We start from the raw sequence: 20,610 nt of genomic DNA on the forward strand, positions 1-20,610 counted from the left end.
TACATTATATTTGGCCATTTGTGATTGTCAGCAACCGCTATTGTATTTTTTAAAAAATTGCTACCATATCTCTAAATTTTCATCAGCATTTCCAGCATAATTTGATATGTATTACCACTGAACTGTAAATTACACATTTCTGGGAATTTAGGGCCAAATTCTTAGCTGGTATAAATCATCAAAGCTTTGTGGATGTCCATGGAACTATGCCAATTTACACCAGCTGAGCACTGGGCTCAGCCATTCACCCTGCCATTCCAACTGTACATATTTATTCTGAGAAAAATATTTTCACAATAAAAGGACATATTTATGATGATTGAAATTCTTTTTTCTTTGGTATTTTTTCTCTTTTGCCCTTTACCTAGTAAGGAAATAAGCTGCTATTTTCAAACCACAATGTGTCTTTTCACATCCTTTATAGAATCCCTCTCTCCCAAAACAATTAAAAATAAAACCAAGTGACATTCTGAGTGTGTCAGGATCATGAACAAGGTAGGGAGCATGTGGAAGAAAGAGAGAGATGTGTGCATTCTGTCTATGCCACCATTTTGTTGCAGCTCTAGAAAGCAGCAAATGGTGGATATTGTTTCATTGCAGAGTATGGTTTTGTACTGGATCCATCTGCAAAGAATAAACATGTCATCAGTCCTCATTTGCTATATCAAAAAAAACATTCCCCATGTCCACATTTGATTTTCAAGTGCATCTGTGCACTGGTTGAAACCCTCCCAACATGCTGCTACACAAATGCAAAACCCACACATTTCTGATTTTGAATCAAGCACTGTTATGCTCCTGCACTCCTGTATCAAAGTTTGCTTGAGAGTTGCAGTGCCTGCCCTTTTAACACATTTTTTCTTACTGAGAGATCCCTGTGTTCAGCTTAAGAGCATGGTGCAGTCTTTCCATTTTGTTCTTATTTTTGCCTTTGGAGCCAGCTTTCATTTTCACTGTTTATGTATCCTTTATTTACAGCCCACATGTGCTTTTAAGCAACAAGACCAATATTTAAACAAAGGAAGTATAAGCCTGAGTTTTAATTTAGGAATTTCTGGTAATCAATAAGTTGAACTACATGAAGCACTGACTTTACTATCAGCGTAGAATTTAAAGGAAAGAGAAAAACCACCACCACATTGAGCCACAAACTTCCTAAAAAAGGATGAATCTGATATAAAATATCATGGAATATTTTTTTTGAACATTGATTAAATTGTTAGATAAAAAAAACAAGATCAGTGCAAAGCTGAAATTTTAGAGAGAATTTTGTTGTATCTAATTATTTTGTGCAAGCCCAAAGTCCAAGAGTTACCTTAACTGTGAAGCTCTGTAGTAGCCTTTGCCTGTCATTTTTAATCAGGTTGTTTTAGGTAATTTTTGTTATGCCCCTCATTACTGAATTGTTTATCAATAGGTGCACCAAGTGTCACTAGCTTTTCTCATCAAGCCAGGTCTGACAAAGAGCTGCAGTGCATGGGAAAGAGGCAGCTAGGTGAAACTAATGCCATAGATGTTTGATTCATTAGGAGCTTATTGTTAACGGGGATGTCTGATTGTAAAGGCTCAGTCAAGCAAAAGAGTGCAGAGTAATCAGTCGGATTTATAGTTTGCAGGGCTCAAAAAAAAAAAAAAAATCAACATAAACCTTTGGATATAGCAGAAACAGAAAAATCCCCTTTGGGCAGCCCTAACCTGAGACCAGCCAAATAAGGTCATGCTACATGAAGGTTGCCTGTTAGGTGATGGAAGATATAGGAGGATTAAAGCCATATGGCACGGCCTATCATACCTTCTGACTTAAGATAACAAAGCCAAGCTTTGTGCTTAGCTGTTTTTGACTGACATCATCAATTTTATTTTATGTTGGTCACCTCCGGTAACAGGAAAAAATGGCCTAGGGTTGATAACACATGCCTGTTTTTTTAGTATTAAGATGCCTTACAGCTAGTTTTGTGTTGTAAAAAATTTCAAAGAATTAGTAGCTTGTTCTTCTATCAGCCATCCTCCAGCAACTGTCAGCCTCCCCCCCTTCCCTTGTTTTCAGTTTGTACCTTGCAAATGAGAGACAGCCGTATTCAGAACCAGATGTAAGGCTCCTAGAGAATGAGCGTAAGCTGTTGTACTTTAAGCCTAATGGGAAGTTTTATATGCAAGGGCCTTGAACTGATTAGTATAATTCCCTCTTTAATACAGCTGTCCCTCCAGATTAAGGTAAACCAAATGTTGCAATCAGAGATTAGTGTACCTTGCCAGTTATTAACATCCCCGGTTGCTCAGCAAGCACGTCAGACACTAATGCTGTGTATTTATTTGCTACTTCCCCACTGTAACTTGAACTTCTGCACCTGTCAATGCATTCCAGGGAAGAGAGGGGTATTATTGGAAAGCAAAAGTTTTATACCTGTTACACCTGGTTTGGTTTGTCACAGCCTAAGATTTTCTTCTTTTCTTGCCAGGATTGCCAGGTGGTTTAATCCGTTACTCTGCTGGTTTTATGAAAAAAGTCTTTGTATGCAAAATTGCATTTGTTACTCTCATCTGCTCTCTCTGTTATCGAAGCTGAGCTACTCACCTAAACTGGGCCTTTTCTTTTCTTTCTCTTCTGTAAGGGAGGTTTTTTTTTAATGCCTTCTTCTTTTTATGTATGTAGAGGATGCAGCACAAGGCTAGAAGAATCAGCACCCTCTCCTGCTGTGCTCTAATCAGTTAGTGGTGCCTCTCTCACAAGGTGGGTCACACAGTTGTCTTATTACATTTGGCAGGATATCCTGTCCACCAGCAACACAGATGTCAAGAAGGACAATGTCCTGGCTATCGCAGAAAGATTTTTTCTCTCCCCCCCCCCCCCTCCCCAGTCTGATTTTACAGATAATGTATACCGTAAACATACTTAAAAAGCTAAGAGGGGTGAGTGTCTCTTGTGCTGTGTGTAGGAAACCAGTAAAGTCAGGACATTCCAAATAACTACCTCTCTAAAGCATTTGCCGGTAATTAATTTGGCAGATGTGTTAAAATAAGTGTAAATAACACGAAGTTTGGGAGAGAGAAAGACTTCACATATAGAAGAAAAGGCTACCATGGAGCTATCAGCTTGTTTTACTATGAAAACTATTTATCTGAGGATAGCAGGCAAAAAGTTAAAATGAATAGCAGAAGACAAGTACATATCTTTGCTAAGGAAAAAAAATACTGTTTAAGCATTCCATTGTTTATATATTGACTTCAGGATTGAATATCAACTATAGTTTCTGAGATGTTACTGTTTCCTAACCAAGATTATGCTAAAATTTTTATTACTGAATAGGTTCTTTCTTAAATAGATAATTGACATAAGGTAAAAGGACCATTTTTAGCACACTCCCCTTACAGAACTTGGTTTTTAAAGTTCATTGCCTGTTGTATGCTGTCTGCACATTATAGCTTAATTGCAGATTTTTGAAAAGACAAAATATGTTCATATCTTAGGAATTATGTCTTGCAGCCTACTAAATATGCTAATGCAGTACTAAGCAGGGATAAAGTTCTTGCCATACCACCCAACAGTTGCGTGGGACACGCTGCCAAGTTATTGTTAATTGTAAAGCACAAGCAGGCTTTGCAATCCATCTTAATTGTCATACTTACTTCAGGTTTTGTGATAAGGCTAGATGTTCTGTTTAAAGTGACAGTGTTGACAAGGGGAAAGGGTGTGGGCCTGAGCTTGTGGTTCTAGAGGGGTTATATGTTCTGACCTGCCGTAGGTTGATATGGACAGTCTGCAAGGGGATTTCAGTTGTCATGGGGTCCCCAGGCAGTTGAATAGAGTGACTGTCTGTCCTGCTTTTTCCTGTTAGGATCCTGACACGTGGAGCATTGATGAACTCAGCATAACGTTGAATAGGAGCTTTTTGGCAGCTGAGACACAAGGGCTAAGCTGCAGGTCAGAGATAACACTAGTGCAGATCTCCTCATGCACACAGTTAGTAGCATGCTTTCTTCCCTCCTGAGTGCAGGAAATAGCTCATGTTAAATACGTTCACTTTTCAGTTTTCCTTTCTTCTAAAATGGAGCTTGACAGATTGGGCTTTTCAGCTCCCCCTTTTTTTCACCACCTCTGCTTTCTACCTCAGAAATACTCTTCAGGAAGCAGGAGTTAATCTTGGTGAGGAAACGATAAGGTGATACTTGATTTTTCAGGGGAAAGCAGAAGGATATGACTGCTTAGTAACTGCACAGAAACGTACAGGCCTCTCTTTTTAAGGCTTCCCTTTGCTTTTCCTTTCACATCCCTTAAAGTTGAGAACTGCAGCAGACTGAAGGCCTGGTTGGTGGGATGCAAGAATAGTTTAAATAGCATCTAGAATAGGAAGGAAGTGTTAAGAAGGTACAATGATAAAACAGCTTCCCTGTACTTTTCTATCAGCTAGTAGGATCAGGTGAATTGGGTCGTTAGTTTCCCTACTTTGATGCATCCTGGCTGGCACAGAAATGTGTCTTTTGAAGTTGTTTCATACTCAGCCAAGTTTTTCACATGATTCCAAATACTGGATAACAAAGAGAGAGAGCATGAACATTGTCTTTATTAAATGATGTCAAGCCAGCATCCTGTATATGGAGACAATGTAAAAGTTTTTGTCTGTTTTTGGCATTAGGATTAAAACTGCCCTAAAATGCTTACATTAAAAGGCCTTGAATAGGATAGAAATTTGGGAGCTTATTCTTTAATAAGTGTATGTGTTGCTCATGAAGGATAACAATTGAGGCCCTCACCAGTGTGCTATAATTATGCCATGGAGAGATCACCTCTAGTGGTGAGGGGGGTTCACTTATTCTCAGTGCCCATTTAGTCCTTGGTCTTTTTGCTAAAACTGGCAGCAAGAATGTTAGTTAGGAGCAATTATGATAGGATTTTCTATTGACCCCTGTCCAGTGGGAGCTGGACTGAGACCACCAAATTTATTTAACTGAGCATGGTGTTGGACTACTAAGAAAAGTGAAACTATTGGTAAGTTCTCCCTACTATATACCCAAATGTATTCTTTTCTTCCCTACAGGCTCAACTCTGCCTCCTGTACCTGCGTGCAGCAGTGCCTTTCTCTGTGAATAGTCCCATTAATTTCAATGGGGCTACTCACAGAAGAGAGCACAGATCAGCATGAGTAAGAGTGGAAGAACTGGGTCCTGACCCTGCAGGCTTTTCCACATGGGTGGATTCCTGCACCCATGTTTAGAGCTCTGTTGACGTCATTGGGTCACTGTGCTGAACAGCTTGCAGGCCTAATACTGTGTATGTATGTGCGTGTATTGTTCCCATTGATATCAATAGGAGTGATGTGGGAACAGGGAGAGTCGAATGAACATAATACTGTATGAGCTACAGTTCTGATCATCTTTTGATACTTGGATTTATTTTACTATTTGCCAATGAATGGCCTGGACAGTTTTTTTTCTGCCCTCAGCCCAAAGAAGGTCTTTGCTCTCACTTTCTTTGATTGTTAAGAAAAAGAAAATGGGTGGGGGAAAAAAATGACTCAGGAACTATTAACTCTTACTTTTATGTCTTGTATATGTAAAGTGAATAGGTTGAAGTGTATGATCCATAGATGAAGTGCTTCTATTCTTTTCTTAGAGTAACTTTTATTCCTGTGGTTGGTTTACTCTGAGGGGAGGAAGAGGCATAGAGTACAACAGTTTATGCTGTTTTATATACAAGGACTAATTTCCAACTGCTTTAGGGTGGCTTCAGTTTTTCCTTGGAAAGCAGCATTGGGAGCTCTATGTACTTTCCTGGTTAACATGTGAATCATTCTCAAGTTTATATTAAAAGAGCTATGATAGTGCTAATATTACCACAGAGCTGAGCTTGGCCCTTTCATTCCAGAGGTTAAGTCACTGGACAGGGAATTAGAGGATCTGGCTTTTGTTTCCAGCTCTGTTGCAACTTCCTATATGACCTTGGGCAAGTCTCTTAATTTCACTCTATCTCAACGCTTTCATCTGTATCATGGGGAAAACAATACTTGCCAACATCTCAAGGAGGGTTGGGAGGATATATTAAAGAATGTCTGTGAGATGCTCAGATATTAAAGTGGTGCACACCAGAGAAAACCCCATAAAATAAATAAATTCATAGATCTCATGACACAGTACCTCTCCTTGACTGAGTTTGTAAATATGGGTCTCAAATGGTTAATGATAGAAGAAAGCCCAACTTACATGAATCAGTGTCTGGTGAGTGTAAGCCTGAATTGGGCAAGGAATATTCTAGTGAAGTAATAAAGAAGGGGGAAAAATGCAATGAGTTTTGTAAACAGATGTCGATGAGTGCAAGCAGAAAGAGAAATCCTAAAACCTGACATTAGGTTAGGACAAAACAACATTAAAGACTTAGATGCCACATTGTGGAATTATACTAGATTTTGAATCTGTGTGTAAGACAGACTTTGTTAGTTTTATAGATGTTGATGAAAAAAGTATATTTAATAAACCTGCTGAGAAAGAGGAACTTGTATTGAGATGAGCTTTTCAATTAAACAACTCACTCTAATTCACGGAACATAGCAGATGACTGTCAGTTCAAGAAAGCAGATGACCAAATTGCTTAGAAATGCTGGAATGTGCACAAGCGTGCGCACACACACACAAATATATATGTGTGTGAGAGAGAGCTCACTTCGCTTTCATTAGGGAGATGGAGCAATCTATTTTCTTAAGAGAACTGTGCTAAGAAATATCAATGTTTGGCATCCTTTTGCTGCACTAAATCTACTAATAAATACAGGAAAATCTAAGACCTTTATTGTAAGTAAAATGGGCTGTCCATATCTAGGAAACAGAATGTAAGCTCTTTGGGGCACATGCTGTAGTTAGTGTACAACTTTCTTTCTTCCCCTAACAGTAACTATGAAATCCAATATCAGGAAGCCCCAAGTAAATAAAAACTATCTAAGGCTCTTTGTTACTGATATTTACCAATTTTCATGCAATTTTCCCAGTTTTTGAAAGAGTCAGTATTCAGATTTTACCCATTTTTCACCCGAATGTTGGCTTTTCTGGGACCTGGGAATTTTTTTGCAGGGGAAGTGGGTGGGCCGCGTTGAAGGCCTGGGGTCAGGAGGAGGCTCTGCCAGCAGGGGGACAGTACTCAAGAGTTGCAGCTTTTGCTCCCCTCCTGACCCTGGCACTTCAGTTGGGCCCTGTTCACTTCCTCTGTGTAGTGGGGGAGTGAGCTGGGCCAGGAGTAAGGTCCCAGCAGCTGAGACCGCCAGACTGCTGCAGGGAGTGGAAGGCTTCCTCAACTGCTACATGGTGAGTAGCACCCTTTCCTCCCTTGTATGGGTACTGGGCCCCCTCCCTCCAATGCCCTTCATTTTTGGTTTTACTGATTTCCCCCACAACCCTGGGTTTTTGCAATTTTTAAATAAAACCTGATACATTCCTGGGAGATTCAAACAAACAAACAAAAAACCCTGAAAAAGAAGGGCCTTAAAAATGTCTAAAGAGCAGTCAAAAGAGCATCCTAAATTATTACTGCTTCAATCAATATTAAGTTGTGGGGCACAGGTCTGGGAAAACGGTGGTAGATGCTCAATGGTTATGGAAGAGTTAGGAACCTGTAAATGCATCCATTTCTTCATCCAGTTCTTTTATCAAAAATCTTTTACCCACTCTTATCCGACACCAACATTTTGTTTAACCTATGAGAATATTTCGGGGGAGAAAATGCCCCAAGCAACCAAATCACTTATTATTTTTTATGAAAAGAGTGCTTAAGCTTTACAGACAGAAATATAAGGACCCTGCCCACAAAGAGCTTACAATCTGAATTTTAGATATGGCCTAATGAGAGAGGATAACGAACAGTAGAGAGGGACTGATGGACGGTAATGGAATCATATGGTTACTCAGTTTAGGCATGCTTGTATCTTGACGGTTCAGTTATGGTTTATGTATGTATCTTTATAATGTGAAGAGAATGACGGTTTCTCTCTGTCAGGTTGATGTGCAGAACATTTGTTCCCCAGAAGTGGGTGGTCGAACTGGCTTGGTTGACTATATACACTATTTAGTAATCCTGATACTATTACTTTTCTTTCTTCAAAGCCTGCCTCCTTATCTTCCCGGCAGGTGTACCAAATGCACATGGTGGACCAAGTTTTGCCCTCAGCTATACTGGATTCCAGTGACATCATTGCAGTTACTCCAGATTTACATGATGTAGCTGAGAACAGAATTTGTCCCATTTTGTTGATAGAAAAAGGGGATATGTTCGATGGGACATATTCTGATCTTGTTAAGTTTGTCTGGAGTAATTGCATTTCTTCTAAAGAACTTTTTGGATTTGCAAAGGTGTAAACAAGATCAGCATATATCTCTAAGTCTCTGTATCCCAAAATAAGAAAAAAATGAATTCTGAAGACACATGGGGCTGGGATCCTGATGAGAGATCAGAATTTATTAATGGATGATCTATAACTTTTGTAGCTCAGAAGCAGATCCATACTATTGAACATTGCTTTGGAACAAGATCATTTACTGTTTCATTACTTTGAAGTAATGCATGAGGGTCAGTGGTTCTTATGGAAAAGTGCAGAGTGCATTCCTGCAGTCTCCCAAATCCTACAATGTCTAGTGGTCCCCATTAGGCACACAATACATTATAATGGACAATCCTGCTGGAATGGACCTCTCATGAGGGCAGATATGGGTAAGCTCAAACATAAATAGGAAGCAGCATTTCCTCTGCATTGTCTGAAGTTAGTGTATTTGTTCAAGAAAAATTATAATACGCTAATAATCCAGATAGATGAATCCCAGTTTTCCATATCTAAAAAGTGGACCTTTGACCCAACACTGTTATGTCTAAATTACAATTCTTAATATTCAGATAGACAGAGTGTCAATATAGTCAGAATAGGGCCCTGCAGGCTAAAATATGTTAAAGGTTCAGATCTCTTTAAATAAGTCTATGCTGATTTGTTTGTTCTTTCAGCTGAAACAGCTGGATGGAATGTGAGTGTGTGGGGGGGGGGAAGGGTATCAGAAATGTCGGATTCTAAAGGGAAAGACAGAGTGGAGAGTGCCTCTCTTGGAAATACTTTCATCTGCTGACAATTAAATAGCAGTACCAACACCTCTCAGGGCTATGAGGTATGACAAAATAACTCTCAGCAGCAGTAGCATTGCTGTACTTCATTCACTGGTGCTCTTAAACCTGGTGAGTTTTATGAGGGGCATAATCTACATTTGTTTCACACATGGAATATACTTTTCTCATTCCTCGTTTGTTTACTATTTTGTTAGCTTTAAAGAAGGACAAAAGAAGGAGAAATATCCCTCAAATGATGGAGAGGAAATGGGTGAGTGTGAGAGACCTTCACAATTAAATCAATCTAAGCTTAAAAAAAGCCCCAATGAATTTGTTTTTGTGTGCAATGCTAGTTGCCTTGCCAGTCTGAAGCTGGCACTGTGGGTTTGCTGTAATCACTGAGCTGAGAAAAAGAGACAGTCCTTTTTTTTTTTTTTTTTGTCATCACAAAGTCAAGCAAGACATAAGAAGTCGTATGCATAACACTTTTCTTGCTGCTTTCAACTGCCAATCTTTGTTTCTGGCTTCCAAATGCTTGTCCCCTCACCACTCCCAATTTTATTTTTGACCCTCTATTACAACTATAATTTAAATATCAGTATTCATTTGGAAAATACTTCCTTTAAAAAAGGGGCTTTGGTTAGAGTCAATTAAATGTGTAAGTATGCATGTGGATTCTTTTCCTGAGGCTGTCCCTGTCTTTTTTTTTGTTTTGTTTTGTTTGTCCCATGTATTATTTCTCATTCTGAGCCAGTTGTCAAGTAGATGGGTGGTACAGATTCAGAATGGCATCTTAAGTTCAGTACAGCATGACACATTGGCAAATTTCCAGAATCAGATTTTTTAGACATTGCGCAATATACTGTGGAGTGACGAGTTCAGCGTGGGGTCGCTACATAAAGTAGCTCACAGAAAAATAGAAAGAAAAGTAGATGAGGGAAGAAACAACAAGATGACAGACAGCAATACAGGGGGAAAATTACCTTCAGCCAACCAATCAAGATTAGAATAGTTTCATCCTTGGTACCAATACTCCTATAGCACTGAAACAACAGCTTCAGAAGGCCTGTGGCATCAACTATTTTATGTCTGGTTGTGTGTAGACCAGATAATGAGATCACCAAAACTGTGACTGTTGCCAGTCAGCCAGCACATCTGAGTTGCTAATTTGTTCCCAACTTGAGTCTTATAGCCCCATGCTATAATCTGGCCCTGACGGCGGAAAATTTATCCACAACCTCTCCGAGGTGCGATGATGTAGTTAAAGCATTGGACTGTGAGTTATTAGAGCTGGGTTCTATTCCCAGCTCTGCCATTGATTTCCTATGTGACTGAGCCCATCTCTCCATCTCTCGATGACTTAAGTTTCTTGGGGACGATAGTGCTTGCACACCTTTGTATGGTGCTTTGAGATCTTTAGATGGAAGGTGCAATAAAAGTGCAATGTGTTATTAAAGTCAGACTTGAGGGAGTAGGAGACTGATCTGCAAAAGGATTCACCTACCTAATCTGAGCCTGGGGCCCACGATTTTTACATTACTTACGGTGACAGCATTGTGCATATGCCCAACTCTGAAAAAAGTATTAAGGAATGTGAAATCATCATAACTAAATGTATTAGAACAAAGTCTCTGCAGAAAATTGTTGCTAAGCTGAGGTTAATGAGTTTGGCACAAGCAGAGAATATGTGCATGAAGTCAGTTAAAAGGGAATACGGGCATACAATGAAAATGGCAACATGCTGGGAGTATGTGTCTGCATGTGCCTGAATTAAGAGAGATGAATGGGGAGAAGGCATGTCAATAAACTGAGAAGCTTCTGGAAGATGCATGAGGCTATAATAAAAGACAAGCACATTGCTCCAGGGAGAGTTAGAGATAATGGCAACTTCCTGAATTCTATGTAGGAAGGAAAGAGGTGGCTTCATAGCTGTATGTGAATGATACAGAAAAGCCACTAGTCTAGAAGATACTTCAGGTGGTTTAAGAGGAAGACACTGAAAGCAAGGGTGTCTATGAGAGACGGAGCCCTAAAACCTATCCCAGACTTGCCAGGAGACTTTGGGGACCAAATCCATGATGCAATCCAGAGCGAATGTTCAGTCAAGTGGAAGAGATGCTCTTGCACTCTTGCATTTTTGCTATCTTGATTTTGTATTGTGAAGGTAAAAGGTAGGCCACAGCTGGGATTTAATAGGACCTGTTAGTTCCTAGTGGACAGTGAACCAGGAGTGACAGTGAGGAGTGCCAAGGGAACCAACTGAGCTTCCATTTCTGAGAGATTTGACTGTGAAAGGCCATTGGGACAGTGAGGGGAAGTAGAGAGAAGGCTGAGATTGGTAGACTTCATCACCCCCATTCAGCTTTCCTGAATCTGGGGATGAGTATTTTTGAGAGCATCCAGTTTTCCCCTCTTGTTGGACTCATTCTTCCACAGCTCCTCCAGAATGATTTGTTCTTTTGGTCCCAAAGAAGGCTTCCTCTGTGGCATGGGCCCTTCAGTGCTTGTTTTGAGCCAGCCAGATGGGGTTGCACAAGGCATTCTTCTTCTGTGAGGGGCTGATCATGTTGCCCTCTTACCCATACTTTGTGAGGGTAAAAGGAGGGGATCTCTACAGTACTGTCACTTCCTGCCAACCCAAGAGCTTGGGCCCAAAATAAATTTTATCACTGAAATAAGACCATATGAAGTTTTAACTTTCTTCACAGTTAGAGAAATCATTCCTACAGAGTATCTTACATGGGGTTGGGTGACATCGGTGCCAGTGCTATGAGCCTGAAGTGCAATATGTTAGGTCCCAGTCCAGCAGATCAGTTAAGCACATACTTAACTTTAAGCACGTGAGTAGATCCATTGAAGCCAATGTGCCTGCTCAGATGCGTCATGTGAAACATGTGCTTAAATGCTTTGCTGGACTGGAGCTTCACAACACATTGTTTTTAAAAATGGAGACTATAGGTATGTAACCAAAAGTAATTTAGAGGCCTCTAAGCAATCTTTGCTAATGGGTTTTGAGTCGTATCAGTAGTTTACTACCAATATTGGTTTTCTGTTTTATTTTGTTGGAGGAGGGGTATTGGTATGTACGGGCTCTTTTTCCCCTCTCTTTTTAAGGTGTTCTGTAGTATTTTAAATAATGTTTTGACATCGAGAAAAATTCATTATTAAAACAAACAAAGAATGTGTCAAATAGTCCCTCAGTCCAGGGGTGGGCAACTAGTGGCACCTGGACTGCCATATCATTTTATTTGGCTTGCCCACAGTCTTTCAGTAAAGCTGCTGCTCCCTCAGACTGCTCTGCTAGCCTCTGCTTCCCCATCAACACAGGCTCTGACTCCACCCCACCCCACACACTCCATTTACTGCCTCCCTATTGGCTGATTGTTTGGGAGCTGAGAGCTTCTGGCTAGGCCCACCCAGCAGTGGGCAGGTTGGGGAGCATCTCCGCCAATGAGGAGGAAGTAACCAGAGCTGGGTGGTGTAATGGTGGAGTCCCTTTCCTATTGGCATAATGGAGGGGTGGCCAAACCAAATCTGAGTGGCATTGCGATCCAGTGCATGGGGTCCTGCTCCCAGTCCTGGACTCCACCCCACATGGCAGAGCCTATGTCCATGGGGAAATAGAGTGGAGGCAGAGACTGGGAGCAGCAGAGGAATAATGTTAAGAAAGATGTTCTGTTGTTTTGTTTTCATGTATTAATTCTCTGCATATCAGCAGAGAATTAAACCGTTTTGTTTAAACCCTTTTTAAGGTTGTGCAATAAGGGGTTTTATATTTAAGAACTTCAGTTTTCCACTGTTAATTCATGGTTAAGTGTTTGTTAACATGCCATACTGTAGCAAACGTTTTTGAGTTATGTAATATGTAGTCACTTTAAAAAAAAAAAAAAAAAAAAAAGTACGGTCTGTCAAAGGGTTTAGTGGATTTTGTGGCCCTATGCTGCCTTAAAGTTGCCCATTCTTGCCCTAATCAATCTTAGGGCAATCAGAGTGAGTCATTGTATTCTGCAGAAGATGGGGATTGATAAAGTCACTGCTGGCCCATGTGTGTATATATATATGAGTTTTAGCAGTACTATGCTTCCACTTCTCCGGCCCTCTCTAGTCGCCCGTGGAGATAAAGTTTCAGTGAGGATCAATGCCTGATGCACTCACAATTGTGGAAACACATGTAATTTTAAAAACTATCTTCAAATATCAATATTCATTTTAATGGTTAACACTTTCTGAGTTTCTCTCTCTCTCTCTCTCACAGTCATGTGAAGGCCAGCCCTACCGGAAAGCCCTGCTTTAAAAGAAGAAATTATTCAGACTAAAGGAGTAGTTTTCCTAAGCAACCAGATCAAAGTGAAAACTCTCAGAATAGCTCACTCACAGGTTTCCTTTTGCACACAGGTTCATCCAGAGTGTCAGACACTTGGTGGGCAGTTCATATTCCTCTGACAAACTAAAATTTGGTGGGAAACTTCATAGGAACCCACGGTATCAGTAAGCCCTGCAAATATCTTGGGATCTCTCTTCTTTTTAAAAAAGACTTTAAAAATAATTTGGTGGATCTCTAATCTAGTTATCTGCTGTAACTACAATATACTGTGTATGTCTGACTCCCACAGACGAAGGCCTCTGTTTCCTTTCTGCCAGTACCTTAGTATCTGCCTTGCCCAGGAGTCTGCTGATGAAGACTTCCTGTTTGTTTTGAGTCACTGCTGGAGTGATAAATATACTTCAGCTTTCTCCTCAGAGAGGAAAGAAACCAGCTGCCCTGAACTAAAGAGAAAATATGTAGAAATTCCACCAAAGGGCCCTGTTATCATGGAGCCTCTATGGAAGCATAAAAACAAGAAATATAAGCTACGACAAAGGAAACAATTTACATACTAAAACATCCTTCCACATGAATCGACATATTTGTTTTCCTTTAATCATTTATTTTCACTCTATAACTCTAATTTAAAATGGATTACAAATAAATAAATAAATGCAGGGGGTGGGGGGAGGGGGGAAAGAACCAACCCCATAAACATACACTACACAATAATGTTTGGCTGGATAAACAAACGATTATACTTGTGGTTTCTTGATCTGACCACAAGCTTTAAATGACATTTTTTTGCATGAACCTACAATGCTTCTGGATAAACAATTGTGTTTATATTGTCAGGAGCACACAGTGCAGTGTTGTGTAATTTCTGTGTGTGATTACTAGGATATAGAATAAATTCCAAAATAAAAGAAAGGAAAGGAAAATGAGATTATTAGGTCATTTTTAATAAAAACAGCATAGTTTGGAATCACTTATAGCTTAATTTGTAATTTTAAAAGAATGCAACAGTGGCTTTTAAGTTTCTGCAATTATCTTTTCATCTCTTTTTATCCTTTTTTTTCTTTTTTTCTTTTTTTAATTAGAGATGGGACCCAAACCAAAAACCTGGATCCAAACCCAAGATCCAGGCTCATATCAGAGTTCACAGCTCTAACCTAGTTCCTGAAGAAGTCAGCTCTAAGCACTAGGAACTTCAGTTTTGAATTTTAAACTTCCAAGTTCAGAAGCATTTGAATCCAGGTGTTTTGGTTCTGCCGGATATAGGGGTAGAAAGTTTATATCTTCATCAGTTTCAGAGTAGCAGCAGTGTTATTCTGTATTCGCAAAAAGAAAAGGAGTACTTGCGGCACCTTAGCTCACCTTCGCTGTAGCTCACGAAAGCTTATGCTCAAATAAATTGGTTAGTCTCTAAGGTGCCACAAGTACTCCTTATCTTCATCAGTGTTTGTGGTCTGGGCCTGTGCCACCCTCTGAAAAATTTAGATGTGTACGGTGTGGGAATGGGGATGGTTAGCCAATGTGGTATTACTGATGATGCCGGGGAGCCCGAAGAACAGCACTGAGAAATCGCGTGGGCTAGTGGTTATCGGCACTGGAGTAGGGGTCAGGAGACTTGTGTTCTACTCCTGGCTCTGCTACAGACCTGCTGTTGAACCTTGGGCAAGTCATTCACCTCTCCGTGCCTCTACACTGCAATTAAACAGCTGCAGCTGGCCCATGTCAACTGACTTAGGTTTGCGAGGCTCAGGCTACAGGGCTGTTGAATTACGAGGAGGGAGGGTCCCAGAGCCTGGGCTCCAGCCCGACCCCAAGTGTCTGTACAACAACTAAGCAGCCCTGTAGCCTCAACCCCACAAGCCGAGTTAGCTGAAATGCATTTATTTGCAGTATAGATGCACCCTCTGTTTCCCCTCCCACCCTTTCTCTGTCTTGTCTATTTAGATTCTAAGCAATTTGCAGCAGGGACTCTGTGTTTCTACAGTGGCTAGCGTAATAGGTCCCTGATCTTGGTTGAGGCCTCCAGGCACTACTGTAGTACAAATAATGAATAATAACAAATGAGAAGACATTCCAGGGTCAGTGGGTTTGTCCAGTCAGAATCTGCAAGGTGTACACTTCACATTCCAGAATCCCACAAAGTGTCCCTCTCATGGAAGAATCAGAAAGAAACTTTGACCTTCAGATGGTGGCATTTTCTGCTCTCTCATCTTTTTTTTTTTTTTTTTTTAAGACATGTGACCCTGGATTGTTTGTAAGGGGGGATGGGCTTGTGTGTGCAATGTCCACATTATTTGGGGGAATCAGTTTTTATTAAAAAAAGGCACACACAAAAGCTCTGCTTTGGCTAAATAATATTTGAATTACCATTACACGAAAGGAGAACCTTCTTTTTCTTACATTTTTCGTACATTTTCCCTTAATTATCACATGCCCTAAGTATTGGGAAACAATGTACACGCTCTTGTAAAGAACTGCACATATACATTCCTATAAGGTAAAAGGGTTATGTCCTCTATATCACTCACTGAAGTTATGTGGAACAAAAATAATCATTTATAAGTGGTTTCAGTTTTACCTTTTTTATGGTTTACCTCTACTAACTCCTAGTAAAATATAATTTCTTCTGTTACAGCTGATGAAAAAAATCATTATGGCTTTAAAGCATGAGACTATAAAAAGCTGCAACTAGTTTAGATATCGGTTAGAAGTTAATTCTGAGTCACTGCAATTGAAAACATCAGTTTACAACATTTACTGGGTTGCTATAAAAATGTATTCCCCTGTGTTACGTTAAACGTGAGAAACTACACCTCAGTGTTTCCATTATTTATATATTCATATCTTGCTGCTTCTGATTCAGCTGTGTAACTGTATGCAAAACAAATAACTACTGGGGAACAGAATAATTTGTATTTTGAGGGGAATAAATATCCTGAAGGATATATTTTTGTGGGTGTGGTGGCACCTATAAAGAATCACATGGATTTTGCAGACAAAATATGAGAGAGAAAAAGCAGGTGAGACATTTTGGGCCCAGCAACCTTGACATTGGTCTGTTATGGAAAGGAAATTTTTTGTTTGTTTGTTTGTTTTTTTAAATCCTCAAACAAATCCACACCTTAAAACACAGTGTGAGCACCCTAGCATATTTTACAAAGGCCCTGAAAAAGATTTACTATCAGTCCCATACAAATAGAAGGACAATGGGGCAGATCCTGGGGACTGCTCATGCTGTACCCATTACCGCTCTAGGGTAGGAGAATTCAGGATGGGGTATAAAGGTAGCTATAAGCCACCTATACATTGCCCTGATCAGTTCCAGGATTGTTAGGTATTGGTCTGGTCTTCACTGCACGACAGAACAGAGAGACCTGCACTGCCCTACACCTGGGTGCCTACAGCCTCCAAGGACTGTTACAGCAGCTAAGGATTGACTCAAAGTTGTGGCCCCCTGTTCTGGGAGTTAAGGAATGGCATAGAAAGTGGCCAGTGAAAGATATTTATTTTTTAAAAGTCTATTCATTGTCCATCAATCTATCTATTGAAGACTGGAGTTCATGGCAACAAAATAACACATTTTATTTAAGAACCATACACAGCAAAGTCATACATGTGTCTTTTGTGACCAGCCATTTCTGGGAAACTGACATTTTATTCCTCCCCTTCCAGCATCTGTAAATTCATGGAGTGCCCTGCATTTGACTTCTCTTCTACTGTCTTTCATGTCCTCTACACAAAAGATTCTCATTTAATGAAAACCATGTCGCTAGTTCCTTTAGTGCGATCCAGAGTTGCTACTGAGTCACCTAGAACTGTAGCTTCTGCTGTTGTGAAGACTTTCTGCCCCCACGGATAACACGGCATGAATCCCTGTGTGCCCCAGAGCCTGATTGGCGTGGATCTCCCAGCACACAGAAAGGTGACATGAGAGACTGCTTTCCTTGGGGATGAGTGACCTTCTTTCCTCTCTTCCCCACCCTTGCATTTATTAACTCTAGAATCCAGAACAGCAATGGGCAAATACTGAAAAGTGGGAAGGTGTGTTTGAATTGTCACACACTCATGGGGCTGTTTGAGACCGGTTTGATTTATTTTCCGTGAGTGTTCATGTGATGTTTTGTGGGTTTGCAAAGATGTTCGTGGAAAGTCTCCCAAATATTGATGCCAGAAATGTTTGCAGAGCCATCCTGAAAATGACCAATGCAGCCCTTAAGCGGTGCAAAGATAGTACAGCAGGGCAGTGAATTTGCCCCAGGGAGCCTCTGAAAAGTCCAGGATGCAGGCTCCTGAAGCTGGCTCTGAGTAACACAAAGCACTTCCATCCCCAGGGCCTGAGTGTGCTGTTTCAGCACGCTGTATCTGCCTATCAAATTAAATCTTGCATGAGTGTGGTAATTATCCATTGCAGTTTGCTATCTCTCTATCTTGGGTATTTATATAGCCTTTTTTACTGTAGTGTCTGAATGCCTCACAATCTTTAATGTATTTATCCTCACAGTGCCACTGCAAGGTAGGGAAGTGCTATTATCCCCACATTTTACAGATGGGGAAGGGAGGTGTAGAGAGGATAAGTGATTTGCCCAAGGTCACACAGGAAATCTGTGACAGAACAGGGACCAGATCCCATGCCTTAATAATGCTTCCTCCCCTACTAGTCTGCCGTACTGGCCCAATCCTTCCCACATTTAGGATGAATCCTTAAATTATTCTTATTCTGAAGGTACTGCACAGCCAAAGACAGTAATAGTACACACACACAAACAAAAGAAACATAAATAGTTGATCTAATATATTAAAAGTAAAAATAATACTAAAAATTAAGAAGCCTTCTATCCCTTATGATCACAGTGTTTGCCTTAGTGAGTGGGAGTCATTTTCATCGGGACTAGTCATATGTTTTTGTTTTTCTTTTCTTTCTTTGGTAGAGAAGTTTTCTAAGGTATTTTTCAAACTTTCCAGTTTAGCAAAGTGTTGGCTCAGATTGAAAAAGAGAACTGGGCACTAGGTCACAGGCAGAATTAGGTTTGCACTAGTGGAGGAGGCAGGTTGCTGACACAGCTACAATCAGACAAAAACATTTCAAACTTCTGGCTTTGTACTTCTCAAATGCCTCTCTTAGAAAATCGCTTAAGTTGTTATTAACATCCACCACCCACCTTCCCTTTCTGGTCCTGACATTGTGTAATAATAGATAATGTTGACATATGTTCCCTGCTGGTCAGAAATACTATACTTCTGTGAAAGGTAAAATTTTCAAGCAATGACAAAATGTATTTTACTTGGATAGAACATTAGTTATTGGCCTAATCTCACAATGTGGGATGTGGGGTAAAAGTTTTAATGTTTTAGTTGTGGGAGAGAGTTTGTTGGGACAGTGAAAGCATCAGTATGGGGTGTATTTAGTTTTTGCCATTTCTAGAGGTACTGGCTTTGTATCAAACTCTTGTGTCCTTAGGAATTTAAAAGAAACATTCCCAGTATGTATGAGGAACAGCTGTCTATGTACTCAGTGCAACTTTTCAAAATGACTATTTGAACATTTTCTCTAGCAGGGATTACAGAGCAAAGTTACATATGTGTCCGTTCCCCACCCTCCACCTACCCACTGGATTCTTTTTTACAGATCAGTTTTTAAAGCCTTAGTAACTGTAAAAAGATCTAAATTTGTATATCCATTTCCCATTAGACAAAGCTGTCTGAAAATAGAAAAAGAGGAAGAAACTGCAAAATCTACCAAACAAATATGAAGAAACTGTTTTTGAAAGTAATTTAGGGTGCAATTCGATAAAAGTGTGTCTAGTTTGCACACTTCTGACATCTGCACAAGACTGTGCAAGCCTGGAAAAACAGAGTTTTATTTTAAATTGTGCACGGGTTTCCCTGCTGGGGAAGCTGGAAAGAAATGTTTTATTTAATCTCATCTTTTGTATTTTATGAGTCTGAGCTGGTGTTAAAAATCCAGAAATTATCATGTTGGTTTTGTAATGTTCGGAACTAAACATCTCTTCTCTGATTTTGTTCTGAATGTATTGTCTTTCATCATCTTAAAAGTTGTGGTGGGGTTAGCAGTTACAGAGCCAGGCATTAGGCCCTGGTTCCATTTCTATTGCAGGGTGTAGGCTGGCATGCTAATACAGTTTTAGAGGCACCAATTCGGCACCCAGTCCATTTAGCTGGACTGGGTAGTGAGGAAATGTACTACAGTGAAGAAAAGCTTTAACCCCCCTGCCCCCTCCCCACAGGCAAGAATTAAGAGAAAGACAGGAGGGTCCTCAGGCCCACCTGAGCTCGGCCTACTGCATGCTGTCTTACAGATATCCACCACGGAGTTGAGCTTCCACCATGTAAGAGTGAGTACCCTCTGCCTTACTTCCAAATCCTCCCCGCTCCCCATACAGTGAAATCACATCTGTCAGGGGGTCACCTACGGTTCTTGAGGTGGGGACAACATTTACCCCTTGGTCCTTCCACATACGTATATTCCCACTGATGATCTAGCTAATAAATGCTCTCTCTCCTTCCCTCAGGAGACGAAGAGCACACTTAGAAAACATGGCACACGTACAGCAGTATGTGGAGGCAATAGAATTGCATGACACACATACAGCAGTAAACTCAGATCCACCTGAATGGGCTTTGAGCTGGAGTTTGGCATTCTCAATCTGGGATTCAGATGTTGGCCCGAGATTGGTGGCACATTACCCTACACCTCTGACAAGGTTAGCAGGATGTTCCAGGTATGTTTATGCTGCACAGCATTGCCATGATCCTTGCCTGAGGGGGAAGACATACATGAAATAAGGAGCCCTGAAAAGAAGAAGACATAGAAGCTGTGAAGCTTAGGAGGACATAAGCATGCTGGACCAGGAAGATAATGGGGGAGCATGGACACCAGCTAGTGTTCCCTGAGCCCCCTGATTCTCAGAGACAGTCTGATAGCCAACGTGAGTAGGGATAGGTTGATTATTGTGCATATGTATTTGATTAATGGAGGGGTGGGCTAAGCAAATATAGTCTGTGTGATAGACAAATGGGTGTAGGATAGGTTCTTTAACTCCAGTTAGTGCAGAGCAGTAAGGTGGCTCCCCATCTGCTGATGATGGATAGGCATCCTGCCATTCTGTGTTGGTGGTGCACAGAGGGCTCTGGCTATGCAAAAGGTGGAATCATTTGTGGAATGACTGCAATATTTCAGGGTTCAGCATGGGTTTCTGCC

At 40.6% G+C, this 20,610-nt stretch overlaps 1 long non-coding RNA gene across 2 annotated transcripts; it reads left to right on the forward strand.

The window, feature by feature from the left end:
- Positions 1-4,001: 4,001 nt before the first annotated feature.
- Positions 4,002-19,748, forward strand: LOC144272104 (uncharacterized). 2 transcript variants are annotated; one of them, XR_013347490.1, is made up of 4 exons: positions 4,002-4,144; positions 5,037-5,269; positions 9,286-9,341; positions 19,637-19,748. It is a non-coding gene; the product is annotated as an uncharacterized LOC144272104 (long non-coding RNA). The 2 variants fall into 2 exon arrangements; XR_013347489.1 differs by lacking the exon at positions 19,637-19,748 and adding an exon at positions 13,326-14,295.
- The last annotated feature ends 862 nt before the right edge of the window (positions 19,749-20,610 follow it).

The sequence above is a fragment of the Eretmochelys imbricata genome, chromosome 11, assembly GCF_965152235.1.
Source record: "Eretmochelys imbricata isolate rEreImb1 chromosome 11, rEreImb1.hap1, whole genome shotgun sequence".
NCBI classification, from domain to species: Eukaryota; Metazoa; Chordata; order Testudines; family Cheloniidae; genus Eretmochelys; species Eretmochelys imbricata.